At 45.0% G+C, this 14,375-nt stretch overlaps 1 long non-coding RNA gene across 4 annotated transcripts; it reads left to right on the top strand.

Annotated features, from left to right (window-relative positions):
- Window positions 1–139: 139 nt before the first annotated feature.
- On the top strand, window positions 140–14,334 carry LOC112976915. 4 transcript variants are annotated; one of them, XR_003257218.1, is made up of 6 exons: window positions 140–1,877; window positions 5,545–6,063; window positions 6,389–11,228; window positions 11,917–11,981; window positions 13,456–13,536; window positions 14,231–14,334. It is a non-coding gene; the product is annotated as an uncharacterized LOC112976915 (long non-coding RNA). The 4 variants fall into 4 exon arrangements; XR_003257219.1 differs by lacking the exons at window positions 11,917–11,981; window positions 13,456–13,536; window positions 14,231–14,334 and having other exon boundaries at window positions 6,389–9,820; window positions 10,853–11,536; XR_003257217.1 differs by lacking the exons at window positions 11,917–11,981; window positions 13,456–13,536; window positions 14,231–14,334 and having other exon boundaries at window positions 140–447; window positions 6,389–11,536.
- The last annotated feature ends 41 nt before the right edge of the window (window positions 14,335–14,375 follow it).

Genomic DNA, 14,375 nt, shown 5'->3' with positions numbered 1-14,375 from the left:
GAGGGCGCGGTGGCTGCGGTGGAGAAGCAGCCGCCTCGCAGATAGGGTATCGGCCGCCGAGGGGGGCGGCGGCGCGCCCTCGCCGGCCCGCGGGGGGGGGTGGGGGCGGCGGTGTCAGTGCGGCCCCGGGGACCAGCGAGGCGCCCGGGCAGGCTCAGGCTCCTCTGGGAGAGGAACAACGTTCCCCCGAGCTGCGTTGCGAGCCGGGATCTGTTCTTCGCTGGTAACTTGGCTCGCTCGGAGCACCGGGGCGGTAGCGCCGAGCCGTTCAGGCAGCAGCGATGTGGGACACGGGGCGACTTGTCGCGTCCGCGTCACCGAAATAAAACATCGTGGAAGCGAATGCAACGAAAATAGTCCTGCCTTGCGGACAGCTGGGCTCGATAATCGGAGACCGGGTTGTGGCCGGCTGCATAAACTGCTGGGTTATTCTTGGGTTGCTAATGTGTAAGCTGAGCTTTCATTATTTTACCCAGTGTATTTTCCCTCTCCTAAGACGATCGAAAGTAAAGCTGGGCAGGGCTCATGGATGCAGTAAATGCATAAAGATGCTGAAGTTCGTAGAACAGGCAAATTTAGTAGCGGTTAAGCTCGTTCGGATTTACTGCGTAGCGTCTCCAGAGCTCTTGATTTGTTTCAGAAAGCAAAAATGGGGTATTTGGAGTYAGCGGATCTGAGAATGAGTTAGCTCCAAGGGAAGAGCCTGATGACATGCACATTTTTAGACTGTCTTGTCCTTTCAGGGAAAAAAAGGCGAACAGCAGTGGGCAGTTTAAGGAAATCAGCAGCTTGTTTTTGTTTGGTTGCACTTTAGTACGGGGGAGTGTTTAACACTTGGAAATAAGACCGGCACGGCAGTGTYGCTTCTCTGAATTGCAAAGAACCTCTAGGACCCAAATTCTCTAAACTTGTATGCATAAAATATTTACTAACACATTTTGTTATAAGAGGTTCGASAAAAATAAGCCTGTTTAATGTTTCATATCATCCATTATTAATAGAGTTCTAAAATTTCAGTTTACTACTTGTATTTCTCTCAGCTGGTTTGCCTGGATCCTGGCTGCTGGGTTTCTATTCACTATCCCATTGCTACGGCAATTCCCCATTGCTGGGGAATGCGAGGCTTGTAAAAAGCTTGTTTGATCAGCTGTTGTCTCAAATTATTCCCAACCACTTAAACTTTATTGAACAGTTCATATGTAAATGGCAGTAGAATCAGGGTAAGACCGGAGAAGTCAATTATAGCAACTTAAGCACCTGTTAACTACTTAAGTGAAATCTCAACAGGGTGTAATCAGGCCGTGTGTTTTTGGTGTTATGTACACAGCATTTTCACGGCAATAAGCCTATTGATTTCTGGACTGTATCGTAATACACCATGAGAATGAGCAGATACTGTGACTTTTTGATGCTTTTTTTCCCAGCAGCTAATAGATAGATAAATTTATGAATAGCAGTAGATCATCTGCAAGTGAAAAGTTGTTCCTGCGAACTGTAATACTTTGTCAGATTCACTCTAGTCCTACCTGAAATTCTGTAATTATGGGATGATGATAAGGATTAGGAAGCAGCCGTGATTGCTATGAATTAGGGTTAACTATATTTTCTATTAACTGACTGGTAATTGTCCTTGCCACAGTTTCCTTTACTTTTCAGCTCTTCGTGTGGATTCTTCAGTGTCACTTCCCAGTTATTAAACACAATTTCTTGTTGTTTTTCTCCAGCGTCTGTCTGAGCRTATCGCAGAGCTAATTTAGCTAAATGCACGCCGCAGCCTGTTTGTCATATGCCTGCTCTGTCATCTGGCCTTTCCCTCACCTCCGTCACTTTTGGTCTGTGCCGGTGTCTCTGTATTTCAGCAGCGGGGCAGGCAGAGGGTAAGAGAGTACACAGAAGTGAAATACCTGTCCAGGTGCTGATAGGTCAAAAGCCCCAGGGGTTACTGGTGTGAACAGGCTAACACTGGAGGAATTGTATTTTTTTTTTTTCCCTAAAATAGAGATGATTCTTAGTATGGACACACCTAGATTGCATGGGATGTGTACAGGACTAGAAGCTTCTATTTACTCACAGGATTGGCAAAAGATTTTCAAGAAAAAGATTTCAAGTAGCCTTTCAAATATGTAAACAACCCCCCAAAACGCAAAAGCCAGAAAACTTGAAGGGCTCAGAGCCAGATTTCTTGCCTTCATTTACTTAGTTTTTAAAACAAAGAATAACTTATATTTTATTTTCAGTATATTGAATTTTACTTGTTGTAGAATGAAACTCTGGTCCTGTTGAAGCTAGTGGTGACTTCCCACTGACTCCAGGGGATCTAATTTTTTCCCCCAATTTCTTAAAGAAATGAAGTAAATGTCAGAGGGGAAAATGCTGCATCTCATTTGTAAGCAGGCATATTTCAAGTCCACATGTAGTTCTGTGGAGCAGTTGCACGTCAAATGAATTGGACAAAGCCATGAAAATAATCTGGTCCAAAATCTGCAGTTTCATTGCTTCCACATTCAGTGTGTCTCATCCTTTGTACTGTTCTGACTCACGGGGAAAGACACCCTGTTCTGTCAAAATCATGGCTAAATTTTGCTTATTCTTTAATACAGCTGTGCAAAACACCAAGCCCATGCAAAGGCTATAAAGTGGTTATAACTAGTAGCACTTGTAAAACTACAGTGTTAACTTCTGGCAGCTCCTTAATATTTGCTGATTGCGTTTATATGAATGGTATTGTTTCCTATAGAGGAACACCCGTTCCATTAATGCACGGAGAATTTAATCACCCAAATTAAAGCCACTAAGCGCCTTAGCATGGCGCTCGCCCTGCAGCTRGGTGTGTAGCAATGCAAAGCAGCCGTTCCTGTGCGCGATGCAGGCAGTGCTGCAATTCCCCACGATCGCAGTGGAGGGGAAAGAGCCCCAAAAGCCAAAGCCGAAAGAATTACTCAAACAGCGTGCCGTGGGAGGGACCTCTGAGGGAGCTGGGGCCAGGGGAGCTGGCTGAGGACGGCCCAGGCGGGAGCTGGGCAGCCGGGACRCGCTCGGCCTGGCTGCTTCCAGCCGGGCGGCCGGGTGAGTCAGCGCCCTGCTCCGCCGCCGCGGCTGGAGCATCTGTTTGAAGTTCTGCACAGAGGACTTAGCAGACAGGCTGCTGCTCGAGCCTTGTGATGCCATCTCGAAGGCCGGCGTGAGCATCTCCCGGGAGCTGCCTTTTATCTCTCGGGAGACACTGGCGAGAGCCCCGCAGGCTGGGCAGCCTCTCTCGTGGGAGCTGCCYGTCATGTGGTGGAAAGGTTCGCCCCGAAGGTTGCGCGCGCTGTGGGGTGCAGCCGAGGGATGACAGCTCTGAAGGAGATGTGCCAGCCACTCGCACAGATACATAGAAGGGGCAGGAAGAAAAGCAAAAGGGGTTCAGGGTATTCACGTTTCCAGTCTTGGCATTTTTCTTGGTTATATGCGGTAGCATGCGCTTACACCCTGCATGCATACCTTATTTTAAAGCTCCTTTTTTCAGTCTTGACCATGTGTTGCAATGCAGTATGTTTTCAAGCTGTAATTGCTTAAAAGCTCTTCTAAATTTCTTCCTTCGTCCAACCCCAGTGCCTGGTGTGACCTTCCCCTACCTTGTCCCTTTAGAAAGTGCACGGTGGTCTAATCTCCGTCTGCATTAGGGACATTGTAGCCTGGCGTATGAGAGTCCTGTGATACTAAACCGGCAAAGCATGTGGATGCTCTTATAGCAGCAAAACTGTATTCTGTAGTTGCACATCACAGGAAAGTTATCACCCCTCCCTACCCTGTAGCAAAAGCAAGTTATGCCAGTAAAGCTTCTTTAGCATACCTATGTGGGTCAGGTATCACATCTCTCCACCACCCTGGTCCACATATTTATGCAGGCAGAAGCCTGTAGCGTCAGCCTGCCTCTGGAGTAGATGATGCTTGCAGCAGCACAGTGATTATATGGCTGGGCAGGCCAGCATTTCCAGATGCAGCAGCATATTTCACTTCCACATATGAAACAGCAGTATTTAAAACCCCTGATCCACCCTTGCATGACCCATTTGCCTTTACTCTCTCCCGCCTCAGGAGGGTGGAGGAATAGCCAAGCTGGTTCCTCTCGTCATCCCTCTCACAGCACCAGTCAGGAGTTTCGGAGAGGGGTAAATTTCCCTCCAAGGAGGCAATACATTTTGTAGTCCTTTTTTGAGGAAAATCAAGAGCAGCGGAGGTACAGGAAATTTTTGTTCCTGTGCTGAAGATACTCTCTCCCACCATTCAGGAGCTGCTTTTTGTGTGTTGGCCTCTACAAAAGCTGACAGATCACTGTTGGACAAAAAGGCGTGAATTCATCCTTGCTCCTGCTTGGGTAGCAGTTAGCAGCAATTGTACCCTGTCTGTCGGAGCGGTTCAAAATGCCACCGCTCAAAATGATTGCGGGTCAGCAGTTAAAAAATCTATTTTGAATAGGATTAAGGAGATGAAAAACACTTCTGAAAGTGTTAATGCTAAGTATTTCAGACAAAAATGTATTTAAAAAGAAAAGGTGGGTTTAGGGGTCTTGGTTGCMTTGCTATTCACTGATAAGCATGAAATATTTTCTGAATATCAGTCCCTGTAGAAGCTGTTGCACTGCTGAAGTGAGAATCTGGCAATCACATGTCACAGCTGAAAGCAGCATTTGTTTTTTGCCAGGATGTGTCTAAAAACTTAAACATATTTCTTTTAAAACCGTGTTTATTTCTCCTTTGGCAGACTCCTTGTTTTCCTACAGACCTCATTCACAACACGTCTGCAAATGTAGTGACACAGCTTGTTTAAACACGACTGTGCTAGCAAGTCCTTGGTCCTGGCCCCGGCACTGCAGGTGGCAGAGAGGACAATAACAGTAGGGAGGCAACTAAAAACTGTCCATTATAATTACTTCCACAGCTCGCAGAACTGAATAGAGAAGAATCTGCCTGTAGTACGTCTACATTAAATTTGTACTGGTTGTCTTCTAATTCTATAGCAGGGAGATGATCATTATATTCTAGAGAAGAATTAGAAACTGGGCTTTTGGCATTTTTGTTAAGCTCCATAGGTTTCCGTGCACTTTGGMTTCCTGAATCAAAATCAGATTTTTGAAAATACGTTTTGGATATGTGGCATATTTAAATACTTCTTCCCTTCCATAAGAGGCGTGTTAATAACAAAAGGTTGATTGTTAGGAGCACAAGGCAAATGTCTAGCTACATGAAAATAGCTGACACCTGCTAATGTTCAATAATCTCATCTGATAAAAACACACAGAGGGAGTAATTGCAGGAGGTTTTCATTAAAAGAATGTGCAGCTGGTTTTTCTGGCTTTCCAAATGCAGGTTGTATTCCCATAAACTGTCCTAGGCAATAATCATCTAATTTCCCTTAGAACCTCACTCTGGATTCRGTAGGTAATTCTGCTTTTGACTATCACATACCTGTAGGAGGTTTGTGTCTATAGGTGTAGTCGCCGCTGAGCACTGCAGCTACGGCCGGGTCACAGTGTTAACAAAGCTGGTGTTCGTGTTACAGGAAGGCCAGGACGTTAGGCAGACGCAAAATCTCACCAGAAGTCACAACGCAGATATTTAACTACCATCTGCTCTGGATAATCCAAAAAATGGGACTGAAACACAGCAGTGTTGACATACGAAGGCAGTGCAAACTGCTGAAACAAAGAATCAGGAGCTTCGATTTTGCACAAARCTTAAGTGAAAAATCTACACCAATGCAAATGTTACTATGCTTAAGGATGTGACATTGCATTCATATAGCATGGTCCTGTTTTTAATGAGCAGGCAGAAGTCTTTGGCAGGTAAACAGCAGAGTCATGGAATAAGTATTCGTTACTGTGCAATTGAATTCTGTACTTTTGTGTCTAACACAAACGATAGTGCACACACGGTGAGTCTAATATTCCCAGGAAGACCGGGGCTGACATGTAACTGCCCCTGGGAAGAGAGGAGGAAATGAATCTGGTGGCGACGGAAGACAGGGCCTTGGTGCAGCAAGAAGAAAAAAAGAGGCAGAAAAGAGGTGAATGACTGTACGGTGAGTCAGTGGTATTTTGTTGAGTTTATGCATGTGTTTATTTTCTGGGTGTGATATCTGAATTTAACATTAGATATTCCTAAATAATGGATACATATACACACTGCTGTGCATTCTCAGCTACTGAGACACACATGCACACMAGCACCACAAAAAAACGACATTAAAAGAAGACTATTAAGGCTGCAAAGTCAATTGTTCAGAAAYTAAGAAGTGTCAGAGTTAAGACCATCTGAGCAATCCTATTTCTTGCTTTCTTTGTGCATATGCTTCATAATCCAGTTTTTAATTACATGGTAACAGTGTTTTGTTTTTCCCCCCATAGGGCACCTRCCTCAATCAGTGCACAGGATGGACAGCACGCACTCTGTAAGAAAGCAGTATTTCCCAGTTCAATGCATGCGTTATTTACTGCACGCTGTCCAGCCCCAGCTCTGAAGCAGAATTATCCCTTAGGAGGTTTCCTGCAGAGCTCATCACCAACACATCTGAGTGCTTCACACCATTAACTGTTTAGTTTTCATCTCTGAGATGCGTACAGTTCCCACAGAGAGAAGGTGGTAAAACACAACAGCAAAAGCAAAACGCCATCTGTCTATTATGGAGTCTCCGATTGGAAGTGCCAAGGAACTGATTTTCCAGACAGCTTAATATTATACAGTTCTTTGTATGTTCAAAGTACAGTTCCCATTGACTTTGGTCACAGCTGTGGATGCTCAGCCCTGCGTTTCAGGCTTCCGCGATGCCAGGCCGTTCACTCAGGAAAGACAAGAGCATGCAAATAGTGGTCATGAGAGCAAATGTGGGCTGAAGCGATTTGCCGGGATCTCTGTGACTGAAGCCCCTATGGAATTCAGTTTCCCAYGTAGCCTTCAACTGCCTGAACCATTACGTATTAATTTCACTTCTTGTAATCCTCTGTCTCGCTCATTTTACAGCTTCCAACTTTTGCAACAGCTGAAGCAGGGATCTGACAGACACTAACCTCCTTTACTTCGCACTCTCAGGTTTTTAATCTTTTTTCAGACTGTTATCCATTTGGGCCGCCAGCATGGGTGCAGTGTTTAGTGTATGCCTCTGCCCCCTTAGCTCGTGAAATAACTGCACTGAACTGATCTCCTCCAGCAAGCACTTCATTGGGGGGGAGGGTGCAGAATTGCATCTGAACATCCCAAGCGTTTGCCAAGAGCTGGTAAAAGATGAGATGCAGGGACTGAATTTCGTTCTCGGCTGAAGGGGCCAGGAGGAGAAAACAGTGGACAGTTTCTTCAGCCAGTCCCCATTTTGCTTCTCCCTTTCAATCACCAGCCCATCCAGCTTGTTCCAGTCCTGTTTTTTTTCCCCCTGATAATTTCTTCTTTCCTAGCTTGTSCCTATCTCAACTTATCCCAATCACAGAGACATACCCAGGCAATCCTGCTCTGCTCCTTCCACACCCTTGTCCAGATGGTCTCTCCCTACCTGCACCTTTATTTGTGTCACCCCTATTCTTTATCTTCTTTGGCTCCAGTCCTAGCGGCCGGGAACTGTGCTGATACTCATTTAACGAAATCCAAAGGCTGTTGGAAGCGAGCCGACAGCAAAGCAAATCTCTGTCAGGCGCTTTGCTTCTAAGTGATTCTCCACCACCACATCTGTCTCCTGTCCCAGTAACTCATCCAGTCTCAGGGTAACTCTGTCCTGGTCTCCATGCCTGGCCCAAACCAATTCTGTTCCATTCTCCACAAATCCCTTCCAGGTTTGCCTTCMTTTCCCTTAGTTCTTCTGCCTGCTGCACTGATTCCCAGGCCTTCTCTGCCTGCCCCGCCAGCTCTTTCTTTTACTCTTGGTTCCAGTCTTCACATACACAGTTTTTTCCCTGTAGATAGTACCCAGTTTTAGTTTCTCCACATTTTTTCTCCAGGCTTTTTGTGCCAATTTACTCCCAACTCTAGTACAGTCAAATGCTCGTCTCCCCTGCATCTTGCACAGCAAACTCTAACACAGGTGGCACTGAATATCTTCGCCATGCCCTTTATTTTTTGCCAGTTCTTTGGCATGGCTTTTCCTGGAGCCAAATGGAGCCAATGGTCTCCTGAGGCTGACRACTGCACTGCTTGACAAAACGGTCAGTCAATGAGCCATCAGATCCATCCTCCCACTTTCCCCTGATGGAGATCCTATTTCTGCAGCGCACCTGTGCCCTGCCTTGCTGTGATGGGTGAGATCTGAGGCCATTCCCAAACCTGCTTCTCTCATCCTCTTAAGCATGTAACTTGGCTGCCAAGTCACGGAAATGTACTTGGCAGCCTGCAATAGCAACTGGAAACACAACATACACAATACGATTGTCAAAAAAAGGTCACCGCAGAGAACAGTCAGAGCCGAACTTTCAGGGAGGGTGAGATTCTTCAGGGAGCGATTGTGTTTCCGTGGGTAAACCRTAAGGAGCACCTGCAGGAGCAAAGATGCAGTGTCTGAAAGGCTATGGAAAGAGCGGGAAGTCAGGGACCGGAAGCAGATTGTTTCATGGAGATTTGCTCTCCCCACATTATTGTCCCTATGTTCTTCCACGTGGTCATGAAAATCGCAGTGTTGCTTTCAGGAGTGCTTTCCGTAGTTAGAAACTGCTGCAAAAATGTATGATGCCATCTTTAAGAGCTGAAAGTATAGGAAATGTTCCTTCTCTCTTACTTAACTGACCTGTCTAAAAGTCTTAGATCAGCTCACCACTTCAAAGCACACATGGGCTCTAATGTAGCTCTACTGGCAAAATTGTCCTAGGCTGTGTTTTTTAGGTTATAGCTGAGTTGATCCATTGAGAGGTATGGTTCCCTTACCTTCATCTGCAACTCCTCTGGCCCTTCCTGACTCTGCAGTGAACTGGTGTAAAGCACTAAATCAACAGAAAACTACTCATTTATTTTTGCTGGATTATTCTTCTGACAGTTTGGGGAGCTGCCTTGCTCTGGGGACAGAGAAGATCAAGAGTCAAGCCAAGATAAATGATGGGAAAACTTGAATGGGAGCAGGAGTGCTCTTTTCATCAACACCTAGCTATCAGCTTGGCTTAGCTGTAACACAAAACCTCACCCATCATGTAGACTTGGTTTCTACTGACAAGGAAAGTACTTTTGTCAATATAAATTGTACTGATTTTTGGGGCAACCTAAGCAGCACCAGTTACAGCACTGTTCCACTGTGAATGGCAGTACTGCTATCTATGCTAGTATGCTAGATTTTCATCTTCAAAAATATCCCAAAGATTAAAAACACTTCCTTGAAATCATGCTCTTAAGCAACTTGCCTTAGCATATGGAAATTTACTTCCAGGCAGAACTTGCAAATCTTGAGCTGACTGCTTACGTATGGACTTTGGTCATGTCACAGGAGACCCTAGGACTTAGTAAATATACTTTTCAATCATGTGAAGTCCCAAGCTAAAGTATGTTTAACCTTCAGAGCACTGTAAAGACACCAACAGCCATTACGGAGGGAATGGGTGCCCATGGTAGTCCTGCAAATCCTATGCCAGGAACTGGGAAAACCTCTGCAGCACCCTRCCTTCGAGGAACCCAGTAAACCCAAATGAGTGACCACTGAGGTCTTATTGCATGGAAAAGTCCCAGTGTGCRGAGCAGATGGGAGGGCTTTTGTGTGCTGGAGTTTGTAGTATCCTGGGTGCTGGAGGCTGTTACCAGGTTACTGCTGTAAACAGTGCCAGGAGCTGTGCTGTTCCCGCGCTCCCACCAGCCTCCCCGCAAGCACCATGCTGCCCGTAAGTCTCCCCAGCTCCTCCAGCTCCCGCTGCCGCTGCTGTGGCTCACATCTGCCCCTGCTCTAGAGCCTCACGGCATATTATGAAAAGGAGATTTTGGGGGGGGGGGGTCTGTTTGCTGAACAGGCTGAAAATAGACTAATGGTTCCTAGGGGTTCTCCGACCCACGTTAGTTATGTCCTTCCCAAGGGTCTATCCCAAAGGTGGACGGAGCTTCAAAGTGGTTTGCATGGGTGAGGGACCTGCCCAACCTCTGAGAAACGCAGTGAGGCTAAACCAGGCTGCTGGCAGAGGGGTGAGAGGGACTCAGTGGGTTTTTTTCTCACCAAGGGAAGAGGTGTGTGCACAGCTCCATGACGCCTGCTGTTTATTTTGGATTAAAGTGAGATTGGGGCTGTGCGTGCGTGGTGGGGGATATTATTGGAGCACGTTTCTGCAAACCTGAGYCAGAACTTGGGGGTTTTCCTGCCAGTTCCTCTGATGTTTCTGGTGTCCGGATGCCCCGTGGGCCGGGGACCTCCCCTGGGCAGGTGGTGGCCAGCGGGTCGGGGTCCGGATCAGGCCCATGGCGGGGCTGGAGCCCAGCACCACTGCGGCATCACCGGGGCTGGGACTGATGGCCCCAGGCTGGGCTGAAATGGGGGTAGGGAGGTGGCAGGGACCTGGGGTGGGCAGGACTCAGGGTGCCTGCAGGGCCCTGATGTTTGGGAAGCCACCTGAGAGCTTTGTGCTGCAAGTCCTGCATGTTTAAAAAGATTTAAAGCTACTTACAGGAAGGCTAGGAGGCCTCGTTCGAGAGCTTCCCATAGAAGGTGTTCGATGGTATCACTAACAACTACCACTCTGAGGTATCCCTTTTTGAAAATAAAAATACATGATAAAACTTCCTGTCTGTTTGTCTGAAATGAGTAATCATCACCCGTCCGTGTTGGTGAGAAGCTGCTGAGTTACATTTCGAAGACACCAGAGTGGTACTTTCTCCTTCTCGTTACGCTGTGCGACACCACCACATTTTGTGTTTTTCTCTCGTAGTTCATAATCCCTTGTATGCCGCATAAAGATACTGCATTGCCGAAGTCTTTCCACCTGAGGATTGTAAACTGGCAATAGAAAGTTGGAACTGCAGACTAGAACAGACAAGATTAAATAATCACTTTTTGCCAAGGGATTAGAGCCATGGTTCCTGAATATTTAGCTCTGTGGTCTAACCGTTGCATGGGTTGCCTGCTGCTGACATGAGATGATTTTGGTGTTTCATATTCATCGTTCTACGAGCAAGTTAGATTGAGCAAGAATTGGTGAGAGCCTTGTGGCGAGCTGTCTGCGTGGGAACTGCCAAAAGTTACAGAAAGCCTCAGTGTTTCCCTTGGTTTCAATTTACAGGCAGAAAAAGGATTTCAGCAATAAGGTTCATTTTATTTTAAAGGTGTCCTGCAAATAATTGTTAAGAGTTTGCAAGGCTTTCTTGTAAATTAGGTACCAGAAGGACTAATAGGTTTCATTTATTTCCAGAGGGATTTTTTTTTTCTTTTTTAATGTATGGATACTGTAAAATCCTGTTCCTTGTAGTGTTGTTCAGTGTCCCCTGAAGGGTCTGACTGGTCTTTATTGTAAATTCTTAAGAAATCAGTAAAATTAGTGCATAACCCATTCCATTTTTAAACAAAGGTTTCTCTTCTCCTGATATTTAGTCACCAAAACTACATAAATATTATCAAAAACAAATAAAAGCATTGTGTTGTATAATACGTGACTCCATTTGATTTCTCAGTCTTTATTGGTTCACTGACTATCAAAGAACTGAACTTCCTTAGCAAACTTCCAATTATTTCTTTGTAACCTGAAAGAAGTATAGAAGGATAGATCACCATTTTTATAGACGCCTATTTTTCTCTTTCTTGTGTTGTCAGCGTTTTAGCTCAAAGAATTTCTGTTTGACCAACTCATGAGCAAACAAGGTGTGGGTGAAAAGCAGATTTAAGAGATATATAAAGTGACCAATATGCAGTGCTTGTATTGTGAATATTTTGTTAAGTGGGGCTGAGAATATGAGCGTAGATTTTATAACATATACTCTGTATGCTGCTTTTTTGCAGATGATAAAGGTAACCCCAGGAGTGTGGTACTGGAAAGATGATACCAACACACTTGAATTTGAAAGGTAAAAGCATGATGTTCAGTTTAAAATTATGCAGATTTAGGTCTTTATTCAGCAGTTCCAAGTAAGGTAAAGTCAGAGTCTAATCATATTTTGCCTAAACATCAACTGTAGGATAAGGTCTTACATACTTGATCTTTTTTTTTTTAATTGAGAATAGAGCTCCTTACCTTCTGCTCTGTGGCATTTATGCTGTCAGTTTAATGGGGAAAAAGGCCAAAACATGCGATTTATTCCATACTGTGCTCAAGCTGAATCCACTGCAGAGGGACTGCTAAAAGTGAGGGCCAAAAGCCATCCCTGGTGTCTGTACATAGGGTTCAGTGAAGTCCATGAACTGATGGTCACTGATGCCAGTGTTGTATTTGACCCTGCATACTGGTGAGCACCAGAGGACTGCAAACCTTTAGGGAAACCACTATATGCAACTGTGCTTTAAATTTCTGTGGCAGTTGTGGACTTAGACTTTACTGGGCCCTTAAAAATTACTATGCATTTGAAGCAATTGGGAAAAACCCCAACACCTAAACTATATCCTCCCCTGTTCTCTTCTCCAGTACTGGGCAGGGAGTGCCATGGAGCATGATCTCCGCTGCTGCCTCCCTGCCCGGCCAGGCATCTTCCAAGCCTTCATCACAGTGGAGCTGGGCTGCTCACCTCATCCCTGGTGGCCCAGCTATTGCAGRTGCCTTTCACAGTCCGAGTCTGAGCAGCTCCAGCCACCCTCTTTGTTAGGCTTGGGACGCTGGTGACTGGCTGGTGGTTCGCCAGGGATGGGCATGAGTTCATCAGTTACTTTTGCCCTTCTTTTCCCATGACAATCCCAGAGAAAAGCTCTGGTATTGAACAAGTTTACACTTAAAATCTATTTTCTGAGGCAAAACCCTATTCTACCTTCCCACTAATTTTGGAAGGAACAGACAGAGTTTTTGAGTCAGGAACAATCAACTATCCTTTCTGGCCACTAATTTCAGGTAACAGATAGCAGTGGGATATTATGAAATTACCAGATGTATTTACTCCTTCAAAGCCTGACTGTGAAGAAAAAAGCTTGCTTAGAGACGATATCATTTCTGACTAAACACAGCATGGAGAAGTAAGGGAACATCCACAAAGGGAAAGGACTGGTTGAGCTGAAGGCCAAGAGGGTATGTGTAGTAATCTACTGTGAATAAATTTAGGCTGGAAATTAAAAGAAGGCGGGTATTCATTGGTGTTGTCAGGACTAGAAAAGTGGGGATAAAGCCACCTGAGACACTGATTACTTGAAGGGTTTATATGATTCAGTGCTTATGATGAGACAGAGYGGGAGGACTCTGGGAAGCCTCTTTACTCTTTGCTTCTCATTGACCTCACCACAATCCAGATGTTAGATGGAGGCCCAAATATATATGCCTTTGTAACATGGGATACTGCCCTCTTTGCACTGCTGCTAGTTGAAATTCATGCTACTAAATGTTCACACTCTGTATTCCAGCTCCAGTCCAGAAGCTCAGGAACACCTTATGAAAGGAAAAAATATTCACTTTCAGGAAATGGGAGGCAAGGCATTAAACAGGTATTTCAATTCAACTAACCTGTCTCAAAAAGAAGCAACATTATTCAGCTGGGAATATTTTTGTCCGTGGTTGAGGATCATGTCTGAACAAAACGCACGAAACAGGAAGCCACCTGTCATTTCAGCAGGGTGGATGAGTGGTCTGAACAAAAAAACAGAGCCAGACTTGCCTGATGTTGAATGCTAGCTCAGGCACTAGCTTGGTATGACTTTGGTAAAGTCATTCAGCATCTTTGTTGCTGTTTCCAGATTGCTCAGAATGAGGTAATAATTCCCATCTACATAGAAAGAGTATTGTGAGGTAATTAATTCATCTTTGTAAGGCACTTCAAAGATTAAAGTATTATTATTATTATTATTATTTTTATAAATTCACAACCTGGTATAGCTGACTTTCATCCATTGCTTAAAACCTCTTTGATCTAAATAACATAGTCGCAATTTATTATATTAGCAACTAAAAGAGCAACTTCAGAAGCAACCTTAAGAGGTGAAATGCCCTCTTTCTCTGAACATTCCCAGCCTGTTTTGTGGTTATAATAGTTGAAAGTTAGTTCAGGATATCTGCCAAACACTATTTTGCTGCCTGTCTTTCTGAAACCTAGTGCAATGAAAAGAGTACGTACCAGGTAGATTATTCTCTGACTGGGATTGACACTGTGTCCTTAAATGCTATATGTTGGTCGATTACTAGCATCTTTCAGGATGTATGCACTGCAATGTTCGCTGGAAGAAGGCTGGCTGAACAAGAGGGAAAATCTCGTAGGCTGTCAAAGCGAGTACAACATGAATATGTGACATTGGATGATGTCAAACRWGAGTAACTGCTGATATTTGAT

Source organism: Apteryx rowi, unplaced genomic scaffold (genome assembly GCF_003343035.1).
Source record: "Apteryx rowi isolate R43461 unplaced genomic scaffold, aptRow1 scaffold_78, whole genome shotgun sequence".
NCBI lineage: Eukaryota > Metazoa > Chordata > Aves > Apterygiformes > Apterygidae > Apteryx > Apteryx rowi.
Note: the sequence above shows the minus strand (reverse complement) of the source record. Positions and strands in the feature narration are given on the sequence as shown.